Consider the following 15,749-nt stretch of genomic DNA (forward strand, 5'->3'; position numbering starts at 1 on the left):
ATAAGTTTGCTATTGTGGGTTTTCATCGTCTTTAACCATTGCAATGGTGAATGGTCAGTACACAGAATAAAATGTCTTCCCCAGATGTAAGGCTTGGCCTTCTGGATCGCGTAGACTATGGCCAAACACTCCTTCTCCACGGTTGCCAAATGTCTCTCACCTTTTTGAAGTTTCCTACTCAGGTAGGACACTGGATGCTGGTCACCATTCTCATCCTCCTGGCACAGAACTGCTCCTACCCCGCTGTTAGACGCATCGGTGTAGATGATGAACTCCCGGTCGAAGTCTGGAGCACGCAGGACAGGATAGTTGATTAACGCCTCCTTCAACCTCTGGAACGCCGCCTCACAGTCGCTGGTCCACGGGATGCGGTCATCAGCCTTCTTCCTCGTCAGATCGGTCAGCGGAGCCGCAATCTCGCTAAACCTCGGGATGAACTTTCTGTAGTAGCCCACCAACCCAAGAAATGATTTGACTTTTTTCTTGGTGTTGGGTCTAGGCCAATCACGAACAGCTTCTATTTTGGCCTCCAGGGGTTTTATCATTCCTCCCCCTACCATGTGACCTAAGTATTTTATTTCTGGGCTACCCAGCTGACACTTGCTGGCCTTTACCGTTAGCCCTGCTGCACTTAACCTCTGCAGCACTAACTCCAGGTGTATCAGGTGATCTTCCCAGGTATTACTGAAGATCCCTATGTCATCAATGTAGGCCACTGTAAAGTCACTGAGCCCTGCCAAGGTCTGGTCCAACAGCCTTTGGAATGTGGCTGGTGCATTTCTGAGACCAAAGCTCAGGACTCGAAACTCATAGAGACCAAAAGGGCTGCAAAAGGCAGTTTTTTCTTGATCCCTGGGATCAATTCTTAATTGCCAATATCCCTTTACCAGGTCCAATGATGAGATGAACCGACAACCCCCTATGGTTTCAATCAGGTTGTCTAGCCTGGGCATTGGGTAGGCATCAGGAGTGGTTACACGGTTTAATTTCCTGTAATCAACACAAAACCTAATGCTCCCATCAGGCTTGTCCACAAGGACTATCGGAGAGGACCAAGGACTAGAAGAGGGGACGATTATGTTCTCCCTCAGCATCTCGTCCAGCTCCTTCCGCACCTTGTCCCTATAGGGTCCCGTTACTCGGTATGGGGATACTGCCTGCGGGGGTGCATCCCCTGTGTGGATCCGATGCATCACTCCCTTCACTATCCCCGGCTTGTTGGAAAACACCTGTTGATATTTGCTAAGCAGCATTTTTAGTTCTTGCTGCTGGTCTTGGGTGAGTGCAGGACTGATCTTTACCTCCTCTGGGTTGTATTTTACTTCCCCTCTACCCTCCCAGAAGGGTAATTCAGCTTCCTCACTCTCAGCTGCTTTTATAGCAAATAGAACCCTCTGTTCCCCTCTGTAGTAGGGTTTTAGGGCATTCACATGAACCACCCTCCTTGCTTGGTTCTCCTCCTGCTCTATTAGGTAGTTCAGATCTGACATCTTGGAAATGACCCTATATGGTCCTGCCCATTTGAGCTGCAGCTTATTCTCTCTGCAGGGCCTAAGCCAAAGCACTTCCTCCCCTGGGTCAAAGTGCCTCTCTCTAGCTTTGTGGTCATACCATGTTTTCTGTCTGACCTTCTGAGCTTGCAGGTTTTCTGCTGCCAGCTCTAGATTTCTTTTTAGGTCATTCATCAAGGTGTCTATGTAAGTCACAACGTCTTGTGGGTCATCCTGGGTGATCTGCTCCCAAATTTGTTTGATCAAATCAAGGGGCCCTTTCACCCCTAAGTGTGCAGCAGACATGTCAGAGTGACCCCTTTGTAAGATCATGGGGCGATACTTTTCAGGTACCACCAGTTGACTTCTGATCCCATCTCCCCCTTTTGAGACATTCCTCAGGGTCTCTCTATATAAAATCCCCTTTTCCTCCAGAAATCTCACTGGGGTTTCAGGTGTTAGCTGGGCGTCAGTCACCTGTTCAAAACACTTTTGGAGAGTGGCGTCTGCCTTTTGCTCCTGTCCAAATCTGCTGTCTGTGGTTAAGGTTTCCACCACAGCTTCTGAACTCCCCTCTGCTTCCGCCTCTGGCTCATCATTACCCCCCTGAACTGTCCCCGTGGTGGCTTGTGAGCGTGTAATCACTAGCACCCTTTTCACATGTTCAGCCAGGTCATTTCCCACGAGCACGGCTGCTGGCAGAGTAGATGAAATCGCTATCCGCCAATCTCCCCTCCAGCCTTGAAAGTTGACAGGTACCTCTGCTACTGGCAGAGAGATTACCTGCCCCTCAATACCTGCTACCTTTATGCTCTCATTTGGGATTATAAACTCCCGGGGAATGATATCTGGATGGCACAGGGTTACCTGGGAACAAGTGTCCCGCAGCCCCCTATACTGACGGTCAAGTATTCCTACGTCCACCCCTGCTGTCTCAAACAACTGAGAATCTGTTTTTATCAGCAAGCAGCGCTTTACCTCCACAAGAGGACCATTTTCCTCAGCCTGCTCAGCATAGGTAGCTGTTCCAGACTGAGTAGCCATGGCAACCGGCTCCCTCTGTGACACTGAGCCTTGCTCTTTCTGGACACAGAACACAGCTTTTGGCTTGGTCCCACTAGAATTCTGAGGCACCATTCCTTTTAGCTGCTTCAATTTCTCACACTCTGAGATTAGATGACCCTTTCCCTGACAGAAATAGCATTTTCTGGTGTATTTTGATTCTCTCTCCTCTTGTTTGGGTTTTCCCTCCAAATTCTGAGGGCTTGGTTTCATGCCTGAGGGCTTCCCTTCACCATGGGCCCCTCCCCCTTGCTGGCTCTTCCCTGGTCCCTGAGAGTACTTGCTGTAGGTTTCTTTGGGTTTACCTACAGATTTCCCCTCACCCAAGGGCTTTCTTATTTGGGAGATAAAATCCGCGATTTCTGCGGCTGCTGCCACAGATTTCGGTTTCCTTTCCCTCACCTGGAATTTCAATTCCCCATGCAGGACTGAATAGAACTGTTCCAGGGCTATCAAGTCTTTAAGCTGTTCATAGGTCTCTGTTCCCTCCTGCGACAGCCATTTCTCAAGCAGCCTCACCAATTGGGCCCCCACTTGGGTAAAAGTCTGTTCTGGCTTCTTGGTGAGGGACCTGAACCTTTGTCTCAGCTGCTCTGCATTTATCCCATGTCTTGCGAACACCAGTTTTTTTAAACTCTGCAAAATCTTTCATCCGTTCCTCAGGCATCTCGGCATAAACCTCAGCCAGGCTACCACTGATTAAAGAACGCATGATGGTCATCTTCTCAGTTTCCCTCACTGAGAAGTCCACAAACGCTCTTTCCACTAAGGAAAAGAACACCTCAGGACAATCTCCCTTGTGGTACACAGGGAATTTCTTCAGGTCAGCCTTAGACAATTGGCCTCCCTCAGAATCCCTATTGTTATTATTGTTCTGGTTCATCAGTTCCAGTTTTCTTAATTCAAACGCCATTTTCTCTCTCTCCAATCTTTCTTCTCTTTCCAATCTCTCTATTTCAAATTGCCTTTGTTTCTCTCTTTCCCTTTGCTCCATTTCAAATTGCCTTTCCCTTTCCTCCCTTCTTTCTCTCTCTAATCTTTCCTCCATTTCCCTCACCCTCAGCTCATGCTGTTGGGCTAGGAGTATTTTTCTGAGTTCTGGGTCCTGCTCTCCTGTGCTGTCACCTTGCACTGAGCCAAATTCCTCCTCAGAACCTTGGTCAATCTGGGGGTCTTTCACTTCACTCATTTCTGCTACTTGGCTTCGAGTCAAGGGCATAACCCCCCCCCTCAGAACAGGCTGCTTTAAAAAGTCAAGCCTCAAAATAAAACGACCACTTTTTTCCTTTTTGCCTCAGAACCAGCTCTCCCCAGAGATTGCTGCTGTTCTTCAGCACTAAATTTGCAACAGTATCGAGTCAGAGCCTACCCCCCTCTGCTGGGCCTCTCAGCTGGCAAGCTAGCTCACTGTTGCTACGCAGTTTTGCCTCAGCGTTTTCCCGCCAAAATCAGGCTGCCTCAGAGCACCTTAATCTAAGTCTCCCCAGTTGGCACGTTCTTCTACTAGTGCACCTCCCCGTGAGGTACACCTAGAAGATTACCTACGCGCCTCAGACTGTCCCTGACTAGACCCCCCTTGCTCTGGGCACACTTGCCAAGGCTTTGCTGGACCGCTGGACAACTGGACCAGTCGTATCCCACACGCTGGACACCAATCAATGTGACAAACCCAGACCTACTGGGATCTATCACACAGTTACTAAGCTGCCACCAACCATTCCCTATAATAAGTCACACAGACCAGGGATGGATTTTTAAACAACAAAAGAATAAGGTTTATTTTAAATACACACAGAGATAATAAAATGATTAGGTGAATAAAATAAAGTAACGTGGCTTATTCTCACACACACAAGCATACAGTTTGGTTCACCTAGAACCTTTAACTTAAAGCACAGACCCTGAACCCATCAGTTCTGGCTAACCCACAGACACCTGAACTTATCAGGTTGGTACTCTGACACACAGTAGTACCCTGTCAGACACCCAGACTCCCACAACAGCTTCTTCTTCCCCAGCTGCTGCTTCGTCCCAACCCAGTGTCTCACAGTCTGTCTCAGCATCTCCTCTTCACCACACAGGCATCACATATTTATACAGTACAGCCCCTCCTCCTGATGTCCCGCCTTCCACTCCCCATAGGATGGAACTTTCCCTCCAAACCCATGACAGACAGGTAACATCAGTGCTGTTATGTAACAGAAAGGCTGTCACAAAGAGAAGGGGCAAGATCTGTTCTTGATCATCCCAGAATGCAGGACACACAACAATGGACTTAAGTTACAGGAAGCCAGATTTTGACTGGTTATCAGGAAAACCTTTGTTTTCCTGATCTCAAGAGGTGGTGAGTGCTCTAACACTGGAGGTATTCAAGAAAAACTTAGACAACCACCTGGCAGATATTCTTTGATTTATATTCCTTTATTGAGCATGACGGCCTTATAGGCCTCTTCCAAATCCACAATGCCTATAGGCTTTGACAAGTCTAGGATTTATTCTGGCAGGCATTTCTCCCCACACAAAGGTCTTATTTGCATGAAATTCAGATATTTAATATATAAGCCATCAGTACAATCAGTAAAAAGGTATTTTAGACGTGTTCCAAAATTTAAATGATATAATTAATAGCCTTAAGCAATTATTACATTGGAGCAAATCACAAATCGTATAAAGGTTAGTAGGCCAGCATAAACATCATGAGTTTAGGCCATAAACTCTTCTCCTCCTGTTCTGCCTATATCAGTTCTATATCATTTCCATAGTCAACATAATCTGCGGCTTTTATATCTTTAGTCTGGTTCCCATTAAAATATCTCATACCACAGTTTACATTATAGTGCAGCCAAAGCCATTTTCCTAAATATTTTTATATAATTATCTTGCTAGCAAAGCATAAAGTGTAATAAAAACTAGTTCAACTGTGAAACCAGGACATCACTTTTATCTAACCCACTCAAGATCAATAATATAAATAGAGAATAATTTCTTGATGCTTTCTTAATGGCTTTAACTTTTGCTTCTATAGCCCTTCATGACACAGTGGTTAAACTGCTATACTGTAGCCAAAAGTGTGCTCATAAACTGGGGTTCAATCCCAGGTAGCCAACTCAGCCTTCTCTCCTTCTGAGGCTGGTAAAATGAGTACCCAGCTTGCTGGGGTGGCAAGGCGTAGCCTGCATTCTTCTTAGGCATCCTTCAGTCTCGAGAGACTATGGTAATGTGCTCTGTATGGAGGACTTGGAACAGCGTCTAGTGTGGCTGAAAAGGCCAATTCGAGAGTGACAATCCCTTCCACACTGAAGACAAATACAATCTGCCCCCTTTCCTGCTCCCTGATTTTGCTGCTTTTGTGACTTCCTCTTTGCCTCGGCCTGCTGGATAAGGGTCTCTTCAAATTGGGAGAGGCCATGATGCACCACCTGCCTCCAGGCTGAACAGTCAGATGTCAAGGTTTCCCATCTGTTGAGGTCTATTCCTAAGGCCTTCAGATCCCACTTGCAGATGTCCTCGTATTGCAGCTGTGGTCTCCCTCTGGGGCGGTTTCCCTGCACTAATTCTCCAGACAAGAGATCTTTTGGAATCCAACCATCAGCCATTCTCACAACATGTCCCAGCCAATGTAGGCGTCGCTGTTTCAGTAATGTACACATGCTAAAAATTTCCAGCTCGATCTAGGACTACTCTATTTGGAACTTTGTCCTGCCAGGTGATACCAAAAATACGTCGGAGGCAACACATATGGAACATGTTCAGCTTCCTCTCCTGCCGTGCACAAAGGGTCCAGGACTCACTGCAGTACAGGAGTGTGCTCAGGACACCAGCTCTATAGACCTCGATCTTGGTATATGCCATCAGCTTCTTATTGAGCCATACTCTCTTTGTGAGTCTAGAGAACATGGTAGCTGCTTTGCCAATGCATTTATCCAGCTCAACATCTAGAGAGAGGGTGTCAGAGATCGTTGAGCCAAGGTATACAAATTCATGGACAACCTCCAATTCTTGCATGGAGATGGTAATAGAGGGAGGTAACTCCATGCCCTGGCCCATGACTTGTGTTTTCTTCAGGGTGATAGTTAGTCCAAAGTCTTGGCAGGCCTTGCTAAAACAATTCATGGGTTGTTGGAGGTCTTCGGCAGAGTGGGCAACAATGGCTGCATCATTGATGAAGAGGAAGTCCCGCATGCATTTCAGTTGGACTTTGGTCTTTGCTCTCAGTCTAGAGAAATTAAAGAGCTTTCCATCTGATCTAGCCTGGAGATAGACACCTTCTGTTGCAGTTCCAAAGGTGTGCTTCAGCATGACAGCAAAAAAGATCCCAAACAGGGTTGGCGCGAGGACACAGCCCCGTTTCACTCCACTTCGGATGTCAAAGGAATCTGATGTTGAGCCATCAAAATTACAGTGCCCTTCATACCCCCATGAAAGGACCTGATGATGTTGAGAAATCGAGGTGGACATCCAATCTTGGGAAGTATTTTAAAAAGGCCATCCCTGTTAACCAGATCAAAGGCCTTTGTGAGATCTATGAAGGCCACAAAAAGTGGCTATTGTTGTTCCCTACATTTTTCCTGCAACTGTCTGAGGGAAAATACCATGCCAATGGTTGATCTGTTAGCTCAGAATCCACACTGTGATTCTGGATAGACTCTGTCTGCAAGCACCTGGAGTCTCTTCAGTACAACACGAGCAAGCAGCTTCCCTACTACGCTGAGAAGAGAGATGCCACGGTAGTTATTGCAGTTGACCCTGTCTTCTTTGTTCTTGTACAATGTGACGATGTTTGCATCCTTCATGTCCTGTGGTACTCCACCTTCCCTCCAGCAGAGACAAAAGACTTCATACAGTTCGGTGGTGATGATCTCTGTACAGCACTTCAGCACTTCAACAGGGATGTTATCGTTTCTAGGTGCCTTGCCGGAGGTGAGGGAATCCAAGACCGCTTTTATTTCTGCTAAGGTTGATTCACTGTCCAACTCTTCCAAGACAGGCAGGAACTCAAGGTTATTTAATGCTTCTTCGGTTACTATATTCTCTCTGGAACATAGCTCAGAGTCGTGCTGCACCCAGCGGTCCATCTGCTGTGCTCGGTCCTGGGTGATCACACCTGTAGCAGACTTCAAGGGAGCAGATTTCTTCTGTATTGGACCTAAAGCCTGCTTTATACCGTCATAGAGTGGCCTTTTAGGCCAGATGGGCAGGGTATAAATAAACAAACAAACAAACAAACAAACAAACAAACAAATAAATAAATAAATAAATAAATAAATAAATAAATAAATAAACAAAGAAAGAAAGAAAGAAAGAAAGAAACAAATTAATTCCTTTGATGTTACCTGTGTCCGCTGCTATTTGTATGTGAGAGCAGAGCTGAAGCCAATAACCATTGGAACATCTCCTGGCCGCCTGTTGGACTTGGCTACAAGCAGCTCGAAGAGCCTTCAAGTTGTAATCACTAGGACAGGCTTTGTATGCTGCTAGAGCTCTCCTCTTATCCTGGCTTCAGCTCCTCTGAATGGGCAGTTACCGGTTTTAAGTCTTTGCTTGATTGGCGTAGAGCATGACACCAGATGCTGCCTCACTACAGTCTGTTAACTTCATGGGTTGCGTGGGATTTAGGGTGAAAGCCGACAAAGAGATTGATAACTGTGCACCATGCAACTATCGTAAGAAAACTTCTGCCCTAAAGTTGGGCATCTGGAATGTTCGGACAATGACTCCTGGCTTTCCTGACGACAGCTTTTCTAATGACCTGCAGGAAATAGACGACATGCACAAGACAGCTGTCATCGACATGGAACTGAGTAGACTGCAGATGGGCATTGTTGCCCTGCAAGAGACGAGATTGCCAGACTCGGGATCTGTCAAAGAAAACAACTTCTCATTCTTCCGGCAGGGAAAACCATTAAATGAGACCAGGGAATATGGTGTTGGCTTTGCAGTCAGAAATACTCTGCTGAGATCCATTGTTCCACCTACTGTGGGGAGTGAAAGAATCCTGTCTCTGCAGTTCTACTCATCAGCGGTCACCCTCATTAGCACATATGCACCAGCTACTATCAAAAAAGTCCCCGAGAGATTTATTTATTTATTTAGAGAGCCACTGTTCATTCTTGGAGACTTTAATGCTAGAGTTGGTGCTGATCACAACTCTTGGCCCACTTGTCTAGGCCGTTTTGGCATTGGGAACGCTTGCTGGAGGTTTGCTTTTATTATGGTCTTTGTGTCAGTAACAAGTTCTTTAATACGAAGCTTCAACACAGAGTTTCCTGGAGACATCCAAGATCCAAGCATTGCCATCAGCTTGATTTGATCCTCACTAGACATTCTAGCCTTCCTATTATTACGGTCACACGCAGTTACCAGAGTGCTGATTGCGATACTGATCACTCTCTGGTGTGTAGTAGAGTAAAACTGCGGGCAAAGAGATTGTATCACATGAAAAAGGAAGGAAGACCACATATTGACATCAGCAAGACTCACAATCAAAGAAAAGTGGAGGAATTTGCCCAAGCACTTGAGGAAAGCCTTCCAGGCCCGGCTGATGCAAATGCACCAGTACAATGGGAACACTTCACTGTTTATAACACCGCCTTGTCCATATTTGGCAAAAAGACCAAAATACGGCAGACTGGTTTGTAGCCTGCATAATTAACTTGTAAACTACCCAAAGAGTGCTTTAAGCGCTATAGGGCAGAATATAAGCAGCACACTTTTTTAAAAATTAATTCCCCTCCTTGATTTAATATAGAAATAAATTTTATTGATACATTGACATATCAGAAACAAGGCTCCCTCTAACGTGTGTGACTGTGTGAGCAAGTGTGACTCCACCCCCTTTCAAACAGCTTTCCTCCTCCTCTGTGCACCCACAGCAACTGTTTCCAGCCCCTTTCATTCTGGTTGCAACAGAACCCTGCTCAGAGAAGTGGACTCACACACAGAGGGAACATTGATCAGGAAGGGGGTTCCGATTAGGAAAGTGCCCTCTGTTGCACTGGCTGTTTCTTCAGAAATGCATTGTACACAGTGGACATGGGATATCCATGCAGCAATACTGGTGATAACACAATCACCCCCCAATGACACTGAAATTAAAAAATAATTATTACCCACCAGTAATGTAATGGTGGCTTCTCAGTGACATACTTTTACAAATGTATTGAGGTACTGGATATGAAAATAATAATAATAATGTATGCTGCAGTAATGGCAGCCATCTTTCTGACTTCAATTGTGAAAAGAAGCAGAGCAGGTCATGCACATAGGCAATCCCAGTCAAGAATTTGCCAGTACAACAAAGGAACAAAATAACACACCCCTCCTGGTAATGGGGAAATGTTCTGCAGTTATACCACTGGCTGGGAAAATATCTCAATTTTTACTGTGTCAAGAAAAAAAAAGCAATGAACTAACTGGGGGTGTGTGTGACTAGAGAACATTCCCTCATGTGAACAGTTTCTTAGATTATAGGATACAATTGCTGCCAAAGTACCTCAAAATGTGATCAGATGAGGTTTCAGATCACATTTTGGAGTAGGGATGACACGGTCTGGTTTGCTGTATTTGCCAGTAACCAGACAACATATTGTAGGTTGCAAACCAGCTCTGATCCTTCCCCTGTCCAGATTTTTTTGGTCTAGTGGCAGGGCTGCTCTTTATTTGGAGTGGGCTAGTGGAAGTGGGATTGAGCAGAAGGGTCACTTTAAAGGACCCCTTTTAAGACAGTATCCTGGAAGTGACCCTTTTTACAGCATGATCTTTATGTCCTTGTCTGATCACACCCTCAGTCTCACAACCCTTCTTCACCCTTAACAGGATGTGCAGACAGAGCCTCTACAGCTGAACACAGCTGAGACTTCCTAAGCAGCTTTCCATTTCAACTGTGCTCTTGAAACAAACATTCCTTTATTTATCCTGTGTTTTGTTTCCATTCTGGGCACAGGAGAAGGGAGAGTTTTTGTTTTTTTCCCAGAGTATGACAAAAGCCAGCACCATTTGTTGTTGTTACGTGTCATCAAGTCAAAACTGAGTTATAGGGACCCTGATAGGATTTTCAACGTAAGTATGGTATTTAATTGCTCCTTTGCCTTCTGGCTAAGATCAAGTGTAGTATTTAAAAAGTGGTTTTACCAGTTCCACTCCCCCAGTGAGTTTCCATGGCTGAACAGAAAATTTAACACTATTCTCAGAGTCCTAGTCCATCACTCTGTCCACTGTATCACATTGAGTACCCAATGAGCTGGCTGGATTGCTAGGTAATTTAGGTATCTGGCTGAGGAGCCAGAGGTTGGGAGTTTGATTCCCCACTGTGCCAATAGAACCAGTGTGTGTGGCCGTGGGCAAGCTGCACAGTCCTAGGGCAGAAGGGAATGGTAAATCACTTCTGAGTATTCTATACCTGGAAAACCCTGGAAAGGGTCACCATGTCAGAATTGCCTTGACATTTACTATTACTGTTACTATTATTATTGTTGTTGTTGTTATTTTCTCTAACTATAACATAAACAAAAAGATATAACATATAAACTAAAATACAATTTAACTGTGTTCCCCACCACTGTATACGGGACCTCTTGCCATCTTTTCTTCTTCTTCTTCTTCTTCTTCTTCTGCAAAACTGCATTGATTCTTGATTTGGGGCTTTCCCTTTTCCTCTTATTAACAGATACAGTGGTGCCTCGCTTAACAAGCGCACTGTTTAACGACGAATCCGTATAGCGACGCAGATTTTGCGGTCGTTTTTGCAATCGCATTGCGATGTTTTAATAGGTAAAACATCGCATTGCGATGATCGGTAAGCGTTTCGCTTACCGATCTTCGCATTGCGATGTTTGGGAAACAGCTGATTGGCGGTTCCAAAATGGCCACCGCGTCAAGAAAATGGCCACCCACAGCGTTTTTGCGCCGATTCCTCGCTTACCGAGGCGGCGAAAATGGCGCCCTATCAAGGATTCTCGCTTAGCAGTGAGTTTATCCCACATTTCCAACAGACATCCGGATGATTGGCATTAATTTTATTTAATTTTAACAGTGTTAAATACCATCTTAAAATGAGTTTTTAAAAAAATTCCCTTATTCTCACTGACATAAATCTTAAAACCCTCATTTTCCATATCCTCCTCCATTCTTCTTCATTTATTCTTTTTCCAGTATCTTGCTCCCACACTAGTTTCAGTCCTTCTTTCTCACTTTCTTCTTCCTCTAAATTAAGAAGTAAATTTTACTCACAGTACCTTTTACTGAGTCAGTCACCCGAATGTCCCCATATGTATATTCTCTACTTTTATTATATTTCTTTACCCATTCATTAGTCCATCTTTCTAGCTGTATATAATTCAACCATGAAATGCTTCTATTCTGAAGAGTTTGTTTCATTTGATCTATTGATCTCATTTCATACAACCAATCTTTCAATCTAATCACTTTTTTCTTTAAATATATCCACATACACTTTCATATTGATAGGAAAATTTTCTATTTGTGTCACTAATCCAAGTGGAGAGTATGATGAACATAAATTCTTTTTACACTTGTACCATATATTTAGCAATGTCTTTAAAAATGGGTTATTTTTTCACTTATTATATCTTTCTTAACTATACCAAATAGATAGTTTTCTATATCTGCCTGTAGTTCTGATGATTCCATTTCCCACCAAATTAGCCTTTCTGGATTATATATAATTTCCCCAATAAACCTCAATTGGTTAGCCAAATAATAATTTTTTAATATTTTGTAAACCTATACCACCTTTTTTGTTGTTTTATACCAATACTGTTTGTAGGTTGTGTTTTTTCAAAAGTTTCCCCATGCGGTCCATGACCCCTTTGATGTATGGCAGAAATACTTAATTTGTGGGTGGCTGTTTTTGAAAAAACACAACCTACAAACAGTATTCAAGCCCACCACAAAAATACAACAAATGTTATGGTCAGCAAAGGACAGAAGGGACCCCCTCACCACCGCAGGAGTATACCGGATACCTTGCAGTTGTGGCCAGGTATATATTGGAACCACAAAATGAAGCATCCACACCAGAATCAAAGAACATGAGAGACACTGCAGACTAAAACAACCAGAAAAATTTGCAGTAGCTGAACATTCCCTGAAACAAACTGGACATGAAATTCTATTTCAAAATACTGAAATACTGGACAACACCAGCAATCATTACGTCAGACTGCACAGGGAAGCCATTGAAATCCACAAGCACCAGCACAGTTTCAACAAAAAAGAGGAAAGTATGAAGCTCAACAAAACTTGGCTCCCAGCTCTCAAAAATACAGCGTGCAAAAGGTCAACGAACTCTACCCAGCCACAAGGACAGGGGATCACTACACACAAAAGACCAGCTAATGACACCCATCAACCACAGGAACAGATAATCTCTTCTCCTTAGCACAACAATACACCTACAACAATGCACACTAATCACCCATCTAAAGAAAAAGACAAAAGCCTATCTCACAGCCATAAATACTGCACTCCCAAGCCAACTACACCAGAGCACAGGTTGCTGTCCTCTGAAGATGCCGGCCACAGAGACTGGTGAAATGTTAGGAAGAACAACTTTCAGAACACGGCCAAAGAGCCCGAAAAACCCACAACAACCATTAGATCCCGTCTGTGAAAGCCTTCGCGAATAAATAGATTAATTTTTATTTCATTCATTCCCCCTATACCTTCAATTAAATCATCATTCTTTATTACATTTGCCAACATTTCAATAATCAAACAAAACAGAACTGGAGAAAGAGGGCAACCTTGTCTACTGCCTTGGCCTAGAGCTATTTGTTTTGTCATCCCATCATTAACTATTACTACAGAGATATTCTACAGATATAATTGGTCTATTATCCCCCTAAATTTCTTTCCAAAACCCTAACCCTTTAACAAAATCTTTAATGTTGAGCGTTCCACACAACCAAATGCCTTGAATATATCTAATGATAAAATACCTGCCTTCAGTTTATTTTTTTCCATACTGTGCAAATTTTGAGCAAATAGATCCACCACTGACATGGTATTCTCCCTCAGACAGTTGCAGGAGAAATGCAGGGAACAACAACAGACACTCTTAGTGGCCTTCATAAACCTTACAAAAGCATTTGACTTGGTTAGCTGGGATGGCCTTTTTAAAATACTTCCTAAGATTGGATGTCCTCCTCAACTCCTTAGCATCATCAGGTCCTTTCATGAGGGAATGAAGGGCACTGTAGTTTTTGATGGCTCAACATCAGATCTCTTTGACATCCAAAGTGGAGTGAAACAGGGCTGTGTCCTTGTGCTGACCCTATTTGGGATCTTTTTTGCTGTCAGGCTGAAGCACGCCTTTGGAACTGCAACTGAAGTTGTCTATCTCCAGGCTACATCAGATGGAAAGCTCTTTAATTTCTCTAGACTGAGAGCAAAGACCAAAGTTCAGCTGAAATGCATGCGGGACTTCCTCTTCACCAATGATGCAGCCATTGTTGCCCACTCTGCCGAAGACCTCCAACAACCCATGAATTGTTTTAGCAAGGCCTGCCAAGACTTTGGACTAACTATCACCCTGAAGAAAACACAAGTCATGGGCCAGGGCATGGAGTTACCTCCCTCTATTACCATCTCCATGCAAGAATTGGAGGTTGTCCATGAATTTGTATACCTTGGCTCAACGATCTCTGACACCCTCTCTCTAGATGTTGAGCTGGATAAATGCATTGGCAAAGCAGCTACCATGTTCTCTAGACTCACAAAGAGAGTATGGCTCAATAAGAAGCTGATGGCATATACCAAGATCGAGGTCTATAGAGCCGGTGTCCTGAGCACACTCCTGTACTGCAGTGAGTCCTGGACCCTTTGTGCACGGCAGGAGAGGAAGCTGAACACGTTCCCTATGCGTTGTCTCCGATGCATTTTTGGTATCACCTGGCAGGACAAAGTTCCAAATAGAGTAGTCCTAGATCAAGCTGGAATTTTTTAGCATGTATACATTACTGAAACAGGACACCTACATTGGCTTGGACATGTTGTAAGAATGGCTGATGGTTGGATTCCAAAGGATCTCCTGCATGGAGAATTAGTGCAGGGAAATCGCCCCGGAGGGAGACCACAACTGCGATACAAGGATATCTGCAAGTGGGATCTGAAGGCCTTGGAAATGGATCTCAACAGATGGGAAACCATGACATCTGAGCGCTCAGCCTGGAGGCATGCGGTACATCATAGCCTCTGCCAATTTGAAGAGACCCTTGCCCAGCAGGCTGAGGCAAAGAAGCAGTCCCAAAAGCAGCAAAATCAGGGAGCTAGACAGGGTACAGATTCTATTTGTCCTTAGTGTGGAAGGGAATTGGCCTTCTTGAATTGGCCTTCTCAGCCACACTAGACGCTGTTCCAAGTCCTCCATGCAGAGCACGATACCATAGTCTCTTGAGACTGAAGGATCCCTATGCCTATATTCATGACCCCCCCTAGTTAAATTCTCCATTTGTCTACCCTTTTAAAAAAACATTCTGATCCTCTTTAATATATTTTATAATAAATTTGTTCAATCTATTTGCAAGTATTGCAGTAAAAATCTTTACAACTTGATTTAATAGTGAAATAGGTCTAAATGAACTTGGGTCTGCTATATCTTTATTGGGCTTTGGAATAAGAGTTATTAATGACTGTTTCCAAGAATCTGGTATTCTCTCTCCTTCCAATATTTCACTGTAGAGTACTTTTAACTTATGGATCAATATTGGTTTAAAAATTTTATAATATTCTGATTCTAATCCATCAAAACCTGGAGTTTTACCATTTTTAAATTTATTAACAATCTCTATAATCTCTTCCTCTTTTATCTCTTTATCTAGATCTTTTTATCATTCTCTGATCATTTACTCTTAACATTTTCTTTAATATAATTTTCTATATCTTCTTTCGATACACTATTACCTTTATATAAATTTTAATAAAATTCCTGTATTATCTTTAGTTTTCATTTTATTAAACTACAATTCTTTCCCATTTCATCTTTAATCATTCCAATTATATTTTTTGCTCTTTTGGTTTGAACTTTTCTAGCTAAAAGTTTTGAATTTTATTACTATATTCAAAGAAATTCCTCCTAGCGTATATCAAGTCCCTCCGGACCTTTTCTAACTCTAAACCTTCCAATTCTTTTCTTTTAGCTTGAATCTCTAGTAATTTTTGTTATCTCTATCTATAAAA

Source organism: Pogona vitticeps, chromosome 12, assembly GCF_051106095.1.
Source record: "Pogona vitticeps strain Pit_001003342236 chromosome 12, PviZW2.1, whole genome shotgun sequence".
Taxonomy (NCBI): domain Eukaryota; kingdom Metazoa; phylum Chordata; class Lepidosauria; order Squamata; family Agamidae; genus Pogona; species Pogona vitticeps.